This window comes from Mauremys mutica, chromosome 4, assembly GCF_020497125.1.
Source record: "Mauremys mutica isolate MM-2020 ecotype Southern chromosome 4, ASM2049712v1, whole genome shotgun sequence".
Classification (NCBI taxonomy): Eukaryota; Metazoa; Chordata; order Testudines; family Geoemydidae; genus Mauremys; species Mauremys mutica.
The window spans coordinates 8307796-8327425 of NC_059075.1; positions in this window are offsets into that span (position 1 = coordinate 8307796).

Genomic DNA, 19630 nt, shown 5'->3' on the forward strand with positions numbered 1-19630 from the left:
CATTTTGTGGAGCAGATTTTTAGAAGAGGCTGGAACGTCACACTTACAAAGATCGGCTTCCACTGGCTGTGACTGGAGCTCTGGCTGCTCTGCACTTCTGGAAATTCAGGCCTCAATAATGACTTGCTCAGGGAAATTCCTAATTTGTGTCTGCGACTGTGGGAAACGCAAACCTGTATTTCAGCACAGGGCCCTCAGGCCTTTGTCTAAAAACATGGCTGTGGGGGGAGAGGGAATGCAAAAAGCTTAGAGGTGTCCCACCGCTTTCCCCCAGTATGATGAAAAGCAACATACAGATTTACATTAAGGTCTTGTGTTTTATTAAACTTGCAGGGCAGTTATACTGTATCTTTGTACTTTTCATACTGGCATTTCTGGTCTGGTTGCATAATACAGAAGGGTGGGAGGGGATTTCTTTCATAAAAGACGGCATCTGAAATGCAGAGTGTTTGGGCTCCGGAGTAAACTGGTCTGACCAGGTATGTGATAAGACCAATGGGGATATGGTGGATAACAAATTGAATATGAGCCAACATGATGCAGTTGGAAAAGAAAAAGGCTAGTGGTATTCTGGGGTTTAGTAACAGGAGTGTCATATGTAAGACATGCAAGGTAATTGTCCCTGCTTATTCAGCACGGGTGTGCCCTCACCTGGATGGGCACCGCACTTTAGGAAAGATGGGAACAAACTGGAGAGACTCCAGAAGAAAGCTACAAAACTAATAGAAAAACCTGACCGATGAGGAAAAGTTAATAAAACGGGGCATGTTTAGTCTTGAGAAAAGAAGACTTGGGAGGGGAGCTGGCTGATAACACTCTGCAGCTACATGAAGGGGTGTTTTAAAGAGGACAGTGATCCAGTGTTCTCCATGTCCACCAAAGGTAGGACAAGAAGTCATGGGCTTAATCTGCAGCAAGGGAGATTTAGCTTAAAGATTAGGGCAATCTTTCTAACTGTCAAGGTCGTTGAGCTCTGGAGCAGGCTTCCAAGGAAGTGGTGGAACCCCCGTCGCTGAAGGTTTTTAAGGAGTGGATGGACAAACCCCTGTCAGGGGTGGTCTCGGTATATTTGGTCCTGCCTCAGTGCAGGAGGCTGGGCTAGATGCTCTCTGGAGCAACCCCACCTTGCTATGAAATCTGTTCAGTCGTACAGGTCTCCATCTGCGATGGGGGGGGGGTCCCTGGGAGCAGCTGAGCTAAGGGCTTGGGCCAATATCTTTAGTAAGACAAAAGCTTGCTGTAAGTTTTAGGTTTGTAAGAAGGATCCAGTCCTGCAAACCACAGACGCAGCCCCTGAAATAGTGCTTCCTAACTCCTTGCTCTCGGCACCCGTACGTGAAATTCAGGAGTATGTTACAGTTACCCGACGTCCATCTAGCTGCAATGTGGTCAGTTTCCCAGCATGGGAGCACCACACTAGTTCAGGGCAGAGGAGGGAAACAGGGTGGTGGTAGGAAAAGCTGCAGGACCCCAGATCCACCGCAACACTTCCTGCAAACATGCATTTGTCTCTCTAGTGGTCGGCAGTTCCTTGAAAACCAAGGGCCTTCCCTTCTCTGCTACCATCGTAGCAGCTCATTGAGCTGGTTGAAAGGAGCAGCTCCCAGCAATAAATAGATTTTATGACTGGAACAGACCATTGGACCATGGATGGGGCAAAAGGTGGCAACATGGCCGCTCCTGTGGCATTTGGGTCAGCTGTGGATTCTCCCGGGTCCCCGGCATCCTGTAGACTTCTGGCGAGGGGAGGATCAGAGTTCCCAGGGGGGGAGAGGAGGCAGCCAAATGCATGTGCAGGAGCCAAGCAAAACTATAGAAAGGAAGAGCAGAAAGAGATGGGGGAAAGGAAGAGCTAGGAGCAGCTCTCAGGATGTGGTTGGAGGGTGGAGTCCAAGTACAAACAGAGGAAGGGTGAGAGCCAGTGGGTAAAGTTATTGGGGTTCCTAAGAGCTACTCCAATACAAAGAATAATCCCACCTCTAAGCAGGAAGACAAGCAGGTGGAGAGACCATGAAGCTCAACGGTCAAGGTGCAACTCGACCCTGGCAGAGATCATTTTAAGAGTTTACGGGTATGTCTACACAGCAAAGAAAAGCCTGCGGCTGGCCCGTGCCAGCCAATTCGGGCTGCAAGTCTGTTTCATTGCTGTGTAGACATCCAGACTTGGGCTGGCACCTGGGCTCTAGGACCCTGTGAGTCTACACCACAATGAAACAGCCCCGCAGCCCAAGCCCTGTGAGTGCAAGTCAGTTGGCATGGGCCAGACCTGGGTTTTTCTTTGCAGTGTAGACATAGCCTAAGGTTCTGGTGCAAACGATTCTGGGATGGGGGCGGGGGATGGTCATGTGAGCAGAAGAAAAAAAAATCCTGGTGATTGGGCACAGGAAGTGAAAATGTGAGATTTATTTCTGCAGCCATTACCTCCAACATGTCAATCTGACAATCGCAGGCATGTTCCAGGACAGCCCCTAACTTGCCTTTCCCTGCTACAGGAAATATATAGTTATTACAGGAATTCCTGCACAATGTCCCTTGCCTGAATTTATACTAATACTGAGCCAATTTTGTCTCCAAGCATGCACGTCCCGCTCCCATTGGCTCCCAGGGCTTTCACATGTGTGTCTGGGAACAGACTTTGGCTCTCCATCCATCACTCTATGTTCTGCCATGAAATCCCACAAGATACTGGCATTTCCAAAGGTTTCCATCGCAACTCTAGTTAAACCCACTGGTCTATGGCTTCCTTGTTTGTCTTTTGACTCATTAAGAAGTTACTAAACAAAGCAATGTTTGCAAATTTCCAAATGCCAGGCACTGCGCCTGGAGCTGGTAAACTTTTCAAGACTGTAATTTCACCCGTGTCCTTACTCACTTGTTAGGAATTAATTTGTGACTGATGTTTCCTGGGCCAGGGATTCTGCTTACTTTAAATGCAGCTAATCATTTGGAAAGTTATTACATTGCTATCTTTGCTCTACCTTGCGCCTTCTTTCTTGGAGAAAGGAGCCTTTACTTTGGCAGCTTTCTAATGTCTTTGTCTACAGAGGGTATATCAGACTAACTCCCTTGTTTGACAATTCTGCCATCCACTTATTGTATATGGATAAGGAAAAGTTATTTACTTATTCCCATAATACAAGAACTAGGGGTCACCAAATGAAATTAATAGGCAGCAGGTTTAAAACAAATAAAAGGAAGTTCTTCTTCACACAGCGCACGGTCAACTTGTGGAACTCCTTGCCTGAGGAGGTTGTGAAGGCTGGGACTATAACAGCGTTTAAAAGAGAACTGGATAAATTCATGGTGGCTAAGTCCATAAATGGCTCTTAGCCAGGATGGGTAAGAATGGTGTCCCTAGCCTCTGTTCGTCACAGGATGGAGATGGATGGCAGGAGAGAGATCACTTGATCATTGCCTGTTAGGTTCACTCCCTCTGGGGCACCTGGCATTGGCCACTGTCGGTAGGCAGGATACTGGGCTGGCTGGACCTTTGGTCTGACCCGGTACGGCCGTTCTTATGTTCTTATAGTTCTTATAGTTGAAATTGCCCTTCCTTTGTAGAAGTTCTCTGCCATGCTTTTCCTTCGGTGCTGGTTTGCTAACTTTCCCAATCATCCTCCCATGCTAGTGTTCTGTAGTTATAAAAATACTTTGTGGCTAGAACTCCTGCGAAACCTTTTATCCCAGGGAAATTAAAATAGCTAAGAGGGTAGTAGAAGCAGTTGGGTAAGTAGGTAAATGTGGATTGTGGTCTCCAGCTCAGAATTTGTAAGGATTGCGACTGCTTGGTTTACCAGCTGAGGATTTCATTTGGAACTGAATTTCAGTCAGTTTCCTCAAACTCATTTTGCATTCTTGGCATGCGTGCTTTTTTTTTTTTCCTCCGCTCCTTTCCTTTTTAAACACAAATATTTGGGTTAGCTTTGGGGTCTCTGCCCTGTTACAGTTTCCAATGTAGAGTTGAGCAAATTAGAAAAATCAGAGGGTATTTTTTCCAAATTCAAGCAGGGTAGGGATCATTTCACACATTCCTTAAAAGCATGTTACTGCCCTTTGTACAGGTAAAACGTCAACCATATTTAGCTCACCTAGCTGGCCTCCTGTTGTTAGAGTAACGTCTGCTCTTGTTGGCAGTTGACTGTACTGTGTAAGAGGACAAGCCCCACCTAACCTACGTCAGGGTTTCCTTCCTTGGGTTTTTTCTACTCATTTTATTTCCCCATCAGCATGGCAATAGCCTTTTTACAGGCTTCTATTATCCCCATTTCCTGATCCAACTTCCATCTGGCTCAGCCGGTCTAAAACGGATACCATTCACCACTGGACATTTACCACCTGCCGTTGTTAAGTTTAATAAGATTTCCTATTTGAAGATCAGAGACGACTGAAATACAAGGGCAAAAAGAAATAGGCTGGGGGTGATCTTTCTTTTTTTAGAAGAATTCTTAGTATAGTAGCACTTCAGGGTCACTCTCTTTAAACAAATAATTTAAAAAAAAAGGGGGGGGGTGGAAATTCTGGCATCACTGAAGCCAGGAGTTCACCCTCTCTCTTTACAAGATAATGCAAACACCTTACTCTTTGGGCTTGTAGGCTGGAGGACAAGTATCACCCCAACATATGCATCTGTCCTTAAGGAGCTGGCCTGAGGAGGGATAGCTCAGTGGTTTGAGTATTGGTCTGTTAAACCCAGGGTTGTGAGTTCAATCCCTGAGGGGGCCATTTTAGGGATCTGGGGATTGGTCCTGCTTTGAGCAGGGGGTTGGACTAAATGACCTCCTGAGGTCCCTTCCAACCCTGATATTCTATGATTCTAAGGTGAAGGTAAATGTTGACCAATAGTTAGGTGCTAAAGAGGACTTTCTTAGCCAAGTCTGTTTTGAATCTGCCTGTTACTTCTTCCCCTCCAGGATTTCTTATCCAGGAAGGGGGAATTTGTAGAGTTGGAGAATTGGGCCCCCCCCCCCCATTCTGCTCTCATTGTGCATGAGGAGTAACTCCACTCACATCTGCAATCATCATGGTGTAAAACTGGAGGAAGCATGATCGGAATCAGGGCCTTCAAGTCCAACCTTCCCCGGACATTTTCAGTCACAGCTTTATTCACCCAAGCTGCCAATAGAAATTGTGTTTGTGCTCACAGTATTCGCTCACCCAGATGGTCCCGCTGCCTGCTCTCTTGTTTTGCTCATCCCTCCTGCAAACACTTGGACACTAGCGTTTGAGCCTCCTACTGGGTGGACCTCCATCGGACCTCGCTGGCGGATGGTACGTGTGGCGAGATGGTGGAGAATTTGACAGGGTCCTGGATTCACCAGGTCTCTCTCAGCCCAAGATGACCCTTCACTCTGAACTCGTCTGCTTTTAATCCTAGAAGTGTATGTGACAAGAGTGTTGGAACTATAGAAATCCCATTTAGCCCCCGTTACCACTCCATTTTCCCATATTGCTGGGAGAAGGGTGGCCTTCATATTCCTCCTCTTCTACAGGCCAAGTAATTCTAACTATGTGATTGGCAACTTGTCTGTCCATATCTGGATAGTTTCTCTGTATCCTTCGTTGTGGTGGTACCTGCCCATCCATGTCAAAAAACCTCACCCCTTCCTGAAATCCCTCAGCTCCTAACCTTGGGCAGCTCACTTAGCCCAAATGCACAAAGGTATTTAGGCTCCTAACGTCCATTGATTTCAATACCTTGAAGGAACTGGGCTTTAAGACTCTGTGCCTCAGTTTCCCCCTCTGTCCAATGGGAATAATAGCACAGCCCTACCTCACAGGGTGTTGTGGGGATAGATACATTAAAGACTGTGAAGTGCTCAGAGACGATGGTAATGGAGGCTGTATAAATATAATAGATGCTAGTCACTTTGCTTAATGGACTGAAAGGTGCTGTGAGACAGAGGGATGAGGGTAGCCTAAGGACCTACAGGGAATAGAATAATTCCACCAGTTTCAGTGGATCAATGCAGGTAGAAATGGATTATCTCCTCATCTGAATGTGACCATGGCAGAGGTCTGATCTTAGGCTATGCCCCCTGATTGGTGGGAAGAGTCAGCAGACCAGCTTTTAAGCCCATCACCAGGAAGCGTTCAGTGGCTGCTCAAGCTCCTGTGCTTACTTGTTCCCAGCCTCGCTCCTGCCCTGAATCCAGTGTTGCCCCTCTGCCTTGTCTCACTGCAGATAACCCGGCTCTGACCCACAGCTTCGATTCCTGACTTCACCTCTGACCTGGGCTCCTATTCCTGGCTACCAACTCCAACCACTAGGCATGACCACCCACATCCCAGTCAATGACAGCCATCAGTGGAGACCCCAGAGGTGGAGCCTTGCTGGTACAAGAGAGATGGGGCAGCTGGCAGGGCATTCGCCAGGAATTGACTCACCCCCTCAGTGGTCTTAAAAACGTAGTAAGAGGACCAGAAACATGCCACCAGGGCTAAACAAGGGAGTAAAAGAAACGATTAGAGGCAAAAAGTCATCCTTTAAAAATTGGAAGTTAAATCCTATGAGGACAATAGAAAGGAGCATAAACTCCGGCAAGTCAAGTGTAAAAGTAGAAGTAGGCAGGCCAGAGAAGAATGTGAAGTGCAATTAGCCACAGACTCAAAAACTAACAGCAAAAAATTTTTAAGTACATCAGAAGCAGGACACCTGCCAAACAATCATTGGGGCCACTGAATGATCAAGATGCTAAAGGAGCACTCAAGGAAGATAGGCCATTGCCGAGAAGCTAAATTAATTATTTGCATCAGTCTTCATTACAGAGGATGTGAAGGAGATTCCCACTGTGCTATTCCTTTTAGGTGACAAATCTGAGGGACTGACCCAGACTGAGGTGTCAGCAGAGGAGATTTTGGAACAAATTGATAAACAGTAATAAGTCACCAGGACCAGGTGGTATCACCCAAGAGTTCTGAAGGAACTTAAATATGAAACTGCATAAATACTAACTGTGGTATGTAACCTATCTTCTAACGTCTGTATCATATGACTGGAGGATAGCTAATGTGATGCCAATTTTTAAAAAAGGCTCCAGAGGCAATCCTGGCAATTACTGGATGGTAAACCTAACTTCAGTACCAGACAAGTTGGTTGAAACTATAGTAAAGAACAGAATTATCAGAGACACATGATTTGTTGGGGAGGAGTCAACATGGCATTTATAAAGGGAAATCATGCCTCACCAATCTATTAGAATTCTTTGAGCAGATCAACAAATGTGTGGACCAGGGTGATCCAGTGGATATAGTGTACTTGGACTTTCAGAAAGCTTTTGACAAGGTCACTCAAAGGCTCTTAAGCAAAGTAAGCAGTTATGGGATCATAGAATCATAGAATATCAGGGTTGGAAGGGACGTCAGGAGGTCATCTAGTCCAACCCCCTGCTCAAAGCAGGACCAATTCCCAACGAAATCATCCCAGCCAGGGCTTTGTCAAGCCGGGCCTTAAAAACCTCTAAGGAAGGAGATTCCACCACCTCCCTAGGTAACCCATTCCAGTTCTTCACCACCCTGCTAGTGAAAAAGTTTTTCCTAATATCCAACCTAAACCTCCCTGTAATCGTGTGTGATCGGGGCTCGACCCTCTCCGAGGGGCGGAGGGGAGCCACACCGACTCACTACACACTGTCTGGTCCGGGCAGGTCCCCGGTGGTCCTGGGGCAACAAACACAAAATCCCAAGGTGCGGGCCCTCTGGCTCGGGGGTGAGCAACAATACAGAGTCACAAGGCTCAGACCCTTTTGGCTCAGAGCTGAGCAAAGCACCAAGTTCAGGGAGCTCAGGCCCTCTGGTTCAGGGCTGAGCAGCAGTACAGTCTAAAGGGGCCCGGCCCTAGGTTTGGGCGGGGCACCAAACGCAGAGTCACCAGGCTCAGACCCTTTTGGCTCAGGGCTGAGCAGACAATCAGTTCAGTACATATGCCCAGCTCCTACGCCTGAGCATTGGGGTGAGGGGGAGACTGCCACCTGCGAGTGGGTGGCAGGGGGGACGCAGGCCCACCCACTCCACTGCGTCCCAGCCCGGGGCCCTAGCAGCGGCTATCGCCGCTGACCGGTCAGTGGGGATCCTGACCGAAACACACTGCCATAGGTTCGGTTGTGTCTGCAGCCTGACTGGGGTCGGCTGCCCCCGGGCTACTTCCGGTCTCCCCCTCAGGGCTTACCTGGTCTGTGGCATCGGCCCCTGGCCAGTCCACCAGCATGGGCTCCTCGCGGCCAGGGCTGGGAGGCAGGTCCAGCAGTTCATCAGGGAAGTCCGGCCAGGCGTGCTCCGGCGGCTCCTCCGGGTAGCAGCAGGGACGGGGAGGCTCCGGCGGCTCCTCCGGGTAGCAGCAGGGACGGGGAGGCTCCAGCGGCTCCTCCGGGTAGAAGGCCCGGGGAAGCTCCGGGGGCTCCCCCAGGTAGTGGGCGCGGGGAAGCTCTGGCCAGTCTGGGTGGCTGCCCTGGGTCCTGGAGGTTTCCCAGTCTCTAGCTCCCTGCGGCACGTCTGCTCCCTGCAGCGGCTGGCCCCTGACTGAGCTCTGACGGCCAGCTTTTATCCTTCCGGGTCGCCGCCTGACCCTTGGAGGGGCGGGCTCAACGCTCCTTGGCCCCGCCCCCTCAGGGTTCTGGCTAGGTGCTCCCTCCGCTGGGCAGGAGGGGGACCACACCGACTCACTACACTCCCCCACTGCAACTTGAGACCATTACTCCTTGTTCTGTCATCTGGTACCACTGAGAACAGTCTAGATCCATCCTCTTTGGAACCCCCTTTCAGGTAGTTGAAAGCAGCTATCAAATCCCCCCTCATTCTTCTCTTCTGCAGACTAAACAATCCCAGTTCCTTCAGCCTCTCCTCATAAGTCATGTGATCCAGCCCCCTAATCATTTTTGTTGCCCTCCACTGGACTCGCTCCAATTTTTCTACATCCTTCTTGTAGTGTGGGGCCCAAAACTGGACACAGTACTCCAGATGAGGCCTCACCAATGTTGAATAGAGGGGAGTGCTCACGTCCCTCGATCTGCTGGCAATGCCCCTACTTATACAGTCCAAAATGCCTTAGCCTTCTTGGCAAAAAGGGCACACTGTCGACTCATATCCAGCTTCTCGTCCACTGTAACCCCTAGGTCCTTTTCTGCAGAACTGCTGCCTAGCCACTTGGTCCCTAGTCTATAGCAGTGAATGGGATTCTTCCGTCCTAAATGCAGGACTCTGCACTTGTCCTTCTTGAACCTCATCAGGTTTCTTTTGGCCCAATCCTCTAATTTGTCTAGGTCCCTCTGTATCCTATCCCTACCCTCCAGCGTATCAACCACTCCTCCCAGCTTAGTGTCATCTGCAAACTTGCTGAGAGTGCAGTACACACCATTCTCCAGTTCATTAACAAAGATATTGAACTGGCCCCAGGACCGACCCTTGGGGCACTCCGCTTGATACCGGCTGTCAAGAGGGAAGGTCCTCTCATGGACTAGAAACCAGGTAAAGGATAGGAAACAAAGGATAGGAATAAATGGTCAGTTCTCAGAGTGGAGAGAGGTAAAAAGTGGTGTCTCCTAGGGGTCTGTACTCGGCCCAATCCTATTCCACATATTCATAAATGATCTGGAAAAAGGGGTAAACAGTGAGGTGGCAAAATTTGCAGATGATACAAAACTACTCAAGATAGTTAAGTCCAAAGCCGACTGTGAAGAGTTACAAAGGGATCTCACCAAACTGGGTGACTGGGCAACAAAATGGCAGATGAAATTCAATGTTGATAAATGCAAAGTGATGCACATTGGAAAACATAATCTGAAGGTACAGTGTAGGTACAAATGTTGGCAAGCCACATTGTCCCTTCACTGAACCATACATTAGCACAGTATAGTATGCACTTTCTGCTATGCTATGCTAGTCACTCAAGACAATGGCCCGGTGATGGGAACCAGCCTTAACCAATCAGAATGAAGTAAACAGGTGTATCAATCATATAGTAATAAGTAACCTGTGTGATGTCAATCATGTAATACTGAGTAACAAGTCTGTAAGAAAGAGAATAAAAAGCAGCGGTCTGGGACTATCCAGAGACGCCTCACTGCAGCTCTGTCTCGTCTCTGTTTCCCGATACAACATCTGGTGACCCCGACGTGATCCAGACACAGGACCCCCGACTCATCGGCTGGCTTAGCCTTGGTGCACCTCAGCGCAACGCGCTCCCTCGTGAGTAATGGGGGGGGATTTATCCATTGAGCAAAAAGATCATGCAAAAGAGTTATTGAAGCTTATCAAACAGGACGGGTGTACTGCAGTATCGTTACGGCACTTGGAGGAATTGCTCCGAGTGATTGAGTATAAGTGCCCATGGTACTCGAACCGAGGCTCCCTAGATCACTCCGATTGGATAAAGATCGGAGAGGCATTGTTTAGGGAACCTCGAGCCGAGATCCAACATATTCTGTTGTGGCAGCACTGTTCAGCTGCGGTGGGGAGATTACGAAAAGAGGCGTCCCCCTCCGCACCTCCCTTGCTCTCGGTAGAGGCACCTCCCGCCTATCCCCGAGTGCTCCCACCAGCCCCTTTTTTAGCACCAAAAACTTCTACACCAGTGGTGGACACCCTGGGGCAGAAGTCCCTTCATCAGGGTGCTGTCTGTGCCGCCCTTGCAGCGGCGGCGCGGGCGAGCGGGCAGGACCCCTTATTGGAAGAATGGGAGGGAGAAATCCCTTTGATGTTTCCCCTGTCTTATGACCCTCCCAATGAGGCAGGTGAGGTGGTAGCTCGGCACTCCACCCTCCCGTATTCAATTCTTCGGGAGCTTAACAAAGCGGTACGTGAGTCTGGGCTGCGTTCCACTTATGTGCAGGGTATGATAGAAGGGATCGCTAATAGTTATACTATGATCCCAGAGGACTGGAAACATCTATTTCGTATGATCCTTTCCCCTGCACAATACGTGGTATGGGATAATGAGTTTAGGTTGGCAGCCCTAGCACTCGGTAACGCGCAGAATACTGCTGAGCAAATATATGGGACAAGAGCTTTTGCCACCATGGAGCAACAATCTATATTGCCCATGGAATCTTTTCACCGCACGGCAATGTGCATTCAGAGAGCCTTTTGGCACGTTCCAGCCTCTGGCAAGCCCCTTCGATCATTCACAAATGTTAAACAACAAGCTACTGAACCTTATCATCATTTCGTTGATCGCCTCAAGGAGGCTGTTCAACGCCAAATTGACAATCCGGACGCTCAGACGGAACTCCTTTTACGCTTAGCGTATGAGCAGTCCAATGCTGACTGTCGGAAAATTCTCCAAACTATCATTCACCGCCCTAATTACACACTCGCTGACATGTTGCAGGCATGTGCCGAAGTGGGCACTCAGACCCACGCTATGGCACTGTTGGCGGGAGCAATCCGTCAAGGTAACAAACCTACAGGTAACTGCTTTAACTGCCAGCGACCTGGACACTTCAAAAAGGAGTGCCGGGCCCCAGGAGGTGGTGCTCATAAGGGCGGAACTAACACCACCGGGGGCCGTCCTTCTAAAAAGTGCCCAAAATGTAATAAAGGATATCATTGGGCTAATCAATGTCGCTCCTCAACCCCAGATAATTCGGGAAACTTTCGACCGGGCCCCCCTCCAGCCCCGGTTTAAAGGAGGGAGCTTTGCCTGCCACAGCTGCTCGACCAGCCACAAAAGGCAGTGCTGGTTTGGATCTTATTAATGCAGTAGATATGCAATCCCCTCTCCCTGGTGACGTACTCCTCATGCCTACGCAGCTTTCTGGTCCGCTTCCCCCAGACACATTTGGGTTAATTTTGCCTCGTTCTTCTGCTAGTAGTCAGTCTATTATGATTGTGCCCGGAGTTATCGATTCTGATTACACCGGAGTTATTTATGTTCAAATTTGGAGTCATCTTCCCCTTCAGCTAAAGGCGGGAGATTCTTGGGCTCAACTGCTAATCTTACCTTACACAGCGCCGGCCGGACCCGGCCAAGTGAGTCGTGCTGGCGGATTTGGTTCTACTCGCGTTAATCTGGAGCAAGGTCTCCTTTTTCATCCACAGATTGCTGCAGTATTACAACACATCCAAACCCACAAACCGACCCATAAGTATATCATCAACGGTAAGGAGCTCTATGGGTTGCTAGACACTGGAGCGGATGTTTCAGTAGTTGCACAAAAGCATTGGGACCCTTCCTGGCCTTCCGAAGTTTCCCCCTCTGTTTGGGGAGTGGGAGGCCCGCAATCTTCCCGACAAAGCACCAATTGGCTCTCAGTATGGGATAGTGAAGAGGGGCGAGAGGTTGCAAAAATTCGTCCGTGCATTTTGCCAATTGACATTAATCTCTGGGGGCGAGACCTATTGTCTCAGCTGGGAGCCTCCCTAGTGGTGCCATGACACGTCAGTGCTTTTTACACACTGCCCTCCCCCTGGAATGGAAAACCCACGTCCCAGTGTGGGTTGAGCAATGGCCACTCCCTCAGGAAAAATTAATAGCCCTTAAGGAATTAGTTCAGGAACAATTAACCGAGGGACATATTGAGCCTACTACTAGCCCATATAATACTCCAATCTTTGTTATTAAGAAAAAATCTGGACGCTGGCGATTATTACATGATCTCCGAGCTATAAACAAAATTATGGAACCTATGGGAGCCCTTCAATGTGGGACCCCGAATCCGAATGTTATACCACATGATTATCAGTTAGCAGTAATCGATCTTAAGGATTGTTTTTTCTCTATCCCTCTCCTCCCCCGTGATCGAAAGTACTTTGCCTTTACTATCCCTGTTTTGAATAATAGTCAGCCAACAGAACGCTACCATTGGAAGGTTCTTCCCCAGGGTATGCTAAACAGCCCCACCCTCTGTCAGTATTATGTGAATCAGTCTCTCTTACCCTTTCGCAAACGGTACCCTATGCTTAAGGTTTACCATTATATGGATGATATCCTCATAGCAGGGACAGAACTCCCTCCTTCATGGCAAACTGACCTGCAAAATATGCTCCAGGAATACGGCCTTCAAATAGCCCCAGAAAAGGTACAATGTATAGAACCTTTCCTTTATCTGGGCCACAAAATGATGGCCGCTTATTCCATTCCGATTATCCCGCAAATTGCCTTGAAAACCAACATTAATTACGTCACCCTTCAACAAGTCCTGGGCATTATTAATTGGGTACGTCCCTATTATCGCCTTGATACTAACATGTTAAGTCCATTATTTGATGCTCTTCGGCAGGGGCGTCACCCCTCCGATATCATTTCTCTCACAAAAACACAATTAGATGCCATTGAGCAGGTGAATCAATCTCTCGCAAAGGTTTGGGTGGATCGTGCCGTGGATAACGAGCCTCCACGTCTCGCTTGTCTTCAAGGGGTGACCCAGCCTTGTGCCGCCCTCTTTCAAGCACCCGAGGCTGGGACGGTACGAATCCTTGAATGGCTTTATCTCGCCCACACCCCAGCAAATACCCTTACTCCCCTTCCCTCCATGCTTGCCTCCCTTATCACCAAGGGACGCCAGCGAGCGTGGGTCCTTTTAGGCATTGATCCCGTTGAAATAGTACTTCCGATCCCTTTGCATTTATGGCAAACTCTTTGTGAAACTAACCCCGAGGTTCAGTGTGCATGCTCAGCCTTTACTGGGGTCTTCTCCTGTCACACTTTGAAGGACCCCCGTTTCAGCATGACGCAGCGATTACCCCTTAACTTTTGCTATTTACTCTCCCCAACCCCGCTGCCAGATGTGCTTACAGTATTTACGGACGGGAGTCCAAACCGTGGGGTTCTCTCTTGGCGTGACCCATCTACTACCCACTGGTGTTCTCTGTTTACCCTACCCCAAAGTTCCGCCCAGCGTGCTGAGCTGGCTGCAGTAATTTTAGCCTTTAATTGTTTTTCTATGCAACCGTTTAATATTATCACTGACAGTTTATATGTAGCCAATGTTGTTTCAAATATTAGTGGTAGCTATGTATCACCAGCGCTAGATAAAAATTTGCTAGCTTTGTTTTTAGCATTGCAACATCTCATTCATTCCCGTACCGATCAGTTTTTTATTGCTCATATTCGAAGCCACCAACCTTTCCCTGGCATGTTGACAGAAGGCAATGCCCAGGTGGATGCCCAACTCAGGGCATTCCCTTGTACTCCTATAGAAAGTCATGCCCTACATCATCAAAATGCCAAGGCATTGGCTAAACAATTTCAGATCCCTCTTTCTGATGCTCGAGGTATTGTTCAACAATGTCCTCAATGTACCCTTAACCCACAGGGTCCTCCCATAGGGGTAAATCCCCGTGGTCTCGGAGCCAATCAACTTTGGCAGATGGATGTCACCCTTTTTCCCCCCTTCTCCCCTTGGAAATACCTGCACGTTGTCGTCGACACGTTTTCTGGTTACACTTGGGTAACTGCCCAAAAAGGGGAGGCTACCAAACATGTTTGTAATCACTTGATTCGCAGTTTTGCGGTAATGGGCAGCCCCACTGAGTTAAAAACCGACAATGGTCCTGCTTACTGTTCCTCCGCCATGGCCGCATTTTGTGCCCGGTGGGGCATTCTCCACAAATTCGGCATTCCTTATAATTCCCGGGGTCAGGCCATTGTTGAGCGGGCTAACTGTACCCTGAAGGAGGCCCTTACTAAACAAAAACAAAAAGGAGGAGTGCCCCTATCCTTGCCAGATAAGGAAGAATGGCTGGCTCGTGTCTTGTTTACTCTGAATCATTTAAATTTAACTTTGTTTAATAATCAGTTTTTATCTAGAGCCCAGCGCCATTATAGACAGACCGAGCCCCTTCCGGCACCGAAGGTGATATATCGCAAGCTGCCAGGACCAGAGTGGAGCCTGCCCGTGCCACTCATCACCTGGGGCCGGGGTTACGCAGCAGTGTCAACTGAAACCGGCCCTGTGTGGGTTCCCGCTCGCTTTGTGAAGCCGTGGAGAGATGGCCTGGCATCAGGGGCTAAAGAATCCCATTCCGGACTTCAGTCTAACCCTGACGGATAGGGTGGACAAGATTGACAAGGCCCGAAAGCGTGGCACACCTAACACTGCCATAACTTGGGGGCAGGTCAAAGCTTTATCACGGCAGGCTGAACATGTATTAGAGCAAACTAAGGCGGATAAGACTACAGAAAACTACTTTCTTGCGCTAATAGCCAGCTTAAATGCTAATTCTCTTTGCTGGGTTATGTATATTTGGGTGACCGTTCTGTGTTTGCCGCAAGGTGTTGCAGCCCCTCTCCCTTCCACCAATGTGTGGGAGACATTTATTCACACCTTGAATCAGACATCCTTTTGCCTCTCCCAGCAAGTTACGGTGGGAGAGATTTTAGGTACCTGTCTGATTCCTGTATGCCATAATCCTAAGGATGTTGAAAATGCTACTTGGTTTTATTCTAGTCTGGGGCCAAATTCCACTATTCATGGCTTGGGTTATGCTGGCTATCATAATTGGGGACCCCAAACACCTCGTAGACCTAGGAATGCGCTTGCCCTTCGAACCCCATATGCAGCCACACATAACATAACCTGTGCCCGCATGACTAACTGTACTATGAGTAATTGTAAGCATTTTCCTGCTCCAGCAATGAATTGTTCTGCTGTAACAAATATCTCTTATCTATACAAGCATGTACAGCTGCCAAATGGGTGGTTTTGGACATGCTCAGGATATACTTTCAATTATATGCCCGCCAATCTTAGTGATGGCACTTGTTGTTGCCTAAGCCGACTTGCACTCATATTACCAACCAAAAGGCAACTGTTAAATACTTCGCGAGTTAGTCGCAGTCTCCCTTTGGATGCTTCTTGTGATAGCCATGTACATTTACTTTCTAAAACTGAGACTGTCGCTTTGGCTGTCTCTCTTGTTGGGGTCCCCGGGTTGGCCACAGGAAATAGTATGCGAATCAATGGTTTAGCTTGTGCAGCCACTAAGGCTTTGAATGCACCATCTACCGCTATAGCCCTCCTTAATGATGAGCAGGAAGACATCCGTCATGGGGTGTTGCAAAATCGAGCGGCTATAGATTATTTACTTATGCTGCATCATTATGGATGTGAAAAGGTTAATGATATGTGTTGCTTTAATATTTCTGATCATCATCATTCAGTTGAAAATCAACTCAAGATAATTAAAAATTTAACAGATCAAATCAGATACAATCCAGACCCCTTCTCGGGATGGTGGGATTGGCTCTCCTCATGGCTTCCTAACACTGGGTGGTTGCATCAACTTGTCACCTTTGGGGGACTCACTGTACTGTTACTCGTGCTGTTTTGCTGCGGCATCCAATGTGTCCCCTCATTTGTTTCTCTCTTCATTAAGGGCTGTCCATGGACTAGCCCGGAGCCCCCCCGAAAGTATTAGTCATAGTTAACAAAACAAAAGAGAGGGAGATGAAGATACAGTGTAGGTACAAATGTTGGCAAGCCACATTGTCCCTTCACTGAACCATACATTAGCACAGTATAGTATGCACTTTCTGCTATGCTATGCTAGTCACTCAAGACAATGGCCCGGTGATGGGAACCAGCCTTAACCAATCAGAATGAAGTAAACAGGTGTATCAATCATATAGTAATAAGTAACCTGTGTGATGTCAATCATGTAATACTGAGTAACAAGTCTGTAAGAAAGAGAATAAAAAGCAGCGGTCTGGGACTATCCAGAGACGCCTCACTGCAGCTCTGTCTCGTCTCTGTTTCCCGATACAACAATAATCCCAACTATACATACAAAAAAACTGGGGTCTAAATTAGCTGTTAGCACTCAAGAAAGAGATTTTGCAGTCATTGTGGATAGTTCTCTGAACACATCTGCTCAATGTGCAGTGGCAATCAAGAAAACTAACAGAATGTTAGGAACCATTAGGAAAATTTCATAATGCCCACTATATAAATCCATGGTGAGCGCACAGCTTGAATACTGCATGCAGTTTTGGTCACCCCATCTCAAAAAAGATATATTAGAATTCAAAAAGATACAGCGAAGGGCAACAAAAATTATTAGGGGTATGGAACAGCTTCCGTATGATGAGAGATTAAAAAGACTGACTTTTCAGCTTGGCAAAGAGATGACTAAGAGGGGATAGAGGTCTATAAAATAGTGACTGGTGTGGAGGAAAAGGTGTTATTCTCATAACACAAGAATTAGTGGTCACCCAGCGAAATTAATAGGGAGCAAGTTTAAAGCAAACAAAAGGAAATGCTTCTTCACACAACGCACAGTCAATTTGTGGAACTCATTGCTAGGGGATGCTGTGAAGGCCAAAACTATAACAGGGTGTAACGATGCTGGTTCTGGTGAGACCCAACTGAGAGTGCCAATTCAGGACAAATTGCTTAAAACAAAGCAGTTACAGCCCAAGGCTGTGGTTTTTCTACCTCTAAGGCAAACCAAACCAGCCAGACAAATAGAATTTTGGTCTCACCCCACTGGCTAACCACAAGTCACACAAGAAATTCCCTCAGACACTCCAGTTTCCCAGTATCACCACCAGTGCTACTCGTTATGGGGACAAATGGTTATGAAAACCAATACCCCAGTAAAAGAAAACAAGTTCTCTTGATCCCAAAGGATTAAGCCCCAGACCCATGTCAATATAGAAATCAGATCTTACCCATAAATCACGCTGTTGCCAATTCTTTAGACTCTAAAATCTAAAGGTTTATTCATAAAAGGAAAAAGATATGGATGAGAGCTAGAATTGGTTAAATGGAATCAATTACATACAGTAATGGCAAAGTTCTTGGTTCAGGCTTGCAGCAGCGATAGAATAAACTGCAGGTTCAAATTAAGTCTCTGGAGAACATCCCCCAGCTGGGATAGGTCATCAGTCCTTTGTGTAGAGCTTCTGTTTGTAGCAAAGTCCCTCCAGAGGCAAGAAGCAGGAATGAAGACCAGATGGAGATGAGGCATCAGCCTTTTATAGTATTTTCCAGGTGTAAGAACCTCTTTGTTCTTACTGTGGAAAATTACAGCAAAATATCAGAGAGGTAGCCGTGTTAGCCTGGTTCTGTAAAAGCAGCGAAGAATCCTGTGGCACCTTATAGACTAACAGACGTTTTGCAGCATGAGCTTTCGTGGGTGAATGCCCACTTCGTCGGATGCAAGAGTGGAAATTTCCAGGGGCAGGTATATATAAGCAAGCAAGAAGCGAGCTAGAGATAACGAGGTTAGATCAATCAAGGAGGATATCACAGGCCTCATCCTCCCTGATTGATCTAACCTCGTTATCTCTAGCTCGCTTCTTGCTTGCTTATATATACCTGCCCCTGGAAATTTCCACTCTTGCATCCGACGAAGTGGGCATTCACCCACGAAAGCTCATGCTGCAAAACGTCTGTTAGTCTATAAGGTGCCACAGGATTCTTTGCTGCTTTTACAGCAAAATAGAGTCTGGAGTCATGTGGACAAGTCCCTGCATACTTTGCTGAGTTACAAGGCATATCTGCCTTCTCTCAATGGGTCAGTTGTACAGCTGATGGTGCTTAATGGGCCATCAAGCAGGCTAGGAAGAGCTAACACGAACTTGTCTGTGCTGTCACCCAGAAGCACTGCACAAGTTTTAAATACAGACAGTATAGAGCCAATATTCATAACTTCAACTACAAAACTGATACACACATACAGACAGCATAATCATAACCAGCAATCTATAACCTGGTCTTAGACACCTCATTTGACCCCCTTTATACAAGATTTGGTGCCATTACAGGACTTTGGTTGCAAACATGTTCTATAAGGTCCCAGTTCAAATCAATAACTTGACACAGGGTTCAAAAAAGAACTGGATAAGTTAATGGAGGATCGGTCCATCAATAGCTATTAGCCAAGATGGTCAGGGATGCAACCCCGGGCTCTGGTTCTCCCCAGCCTCTGATTGTCAGAAGCTGGGAGTGGACAAAGGGGATAGATCACTCAAGATTAACGTGTTCTGTTCATTCCCTCTGAAGCACCTGGCACTGGCCACTGTCGGAAGACAGGATACTGGGCTAGATGGACCATTGGTCTGACCCAGTGTGGCCGTTCTTACGAAATACTCCTACTTTGCCAGTCTTCAGCCCCGCTGCAAGGCCCATTCGCTTTCCCTAGATGCAAGGATGCTATTTGGAGATCACACCAGTTATGGTTTTAGTACCTGGCTTCAACTTTGTGTTAATTATTGTGCAAAGGTGGGCTCCTGATGGGCCCCTCCCTTTTACTTTGGAAGTTTAAGTTTTTTAGAAAACATTTAAAAGCCTGTGACCGTTTGAAAAAGAGAAGGTTTGCCTGATTTCTCTGGGTTGCTCCTCTGCAATGGTGCTGGAAGTTGTCTGTCTATAAGATATTTATATTGATCCGGTCACCCTAGTATTTAGGAATTATAAGAAGGGCAGTATTCGGGCATTATACCAGTAGTATGCCCTAGCATATCGGCCCAGCTCCTCAAGGGTATTTAAGTGCCTGACTGACATGGTGTTTGATGACCGAGTACCATATTGGGTCATACTGCTTTGGGATCCTCCAGGATGAGAGATGCATGTATGTGAAGTAGTGCCCATCTCTAAACTCCAGTAGTGCCTATTGAGTTAAACCCTAGTATTCTCCATTTGGAGGCTAATCATTAAAACCCTGCGCAGCAGAAAAGCATCTTAAAACCAGTAAA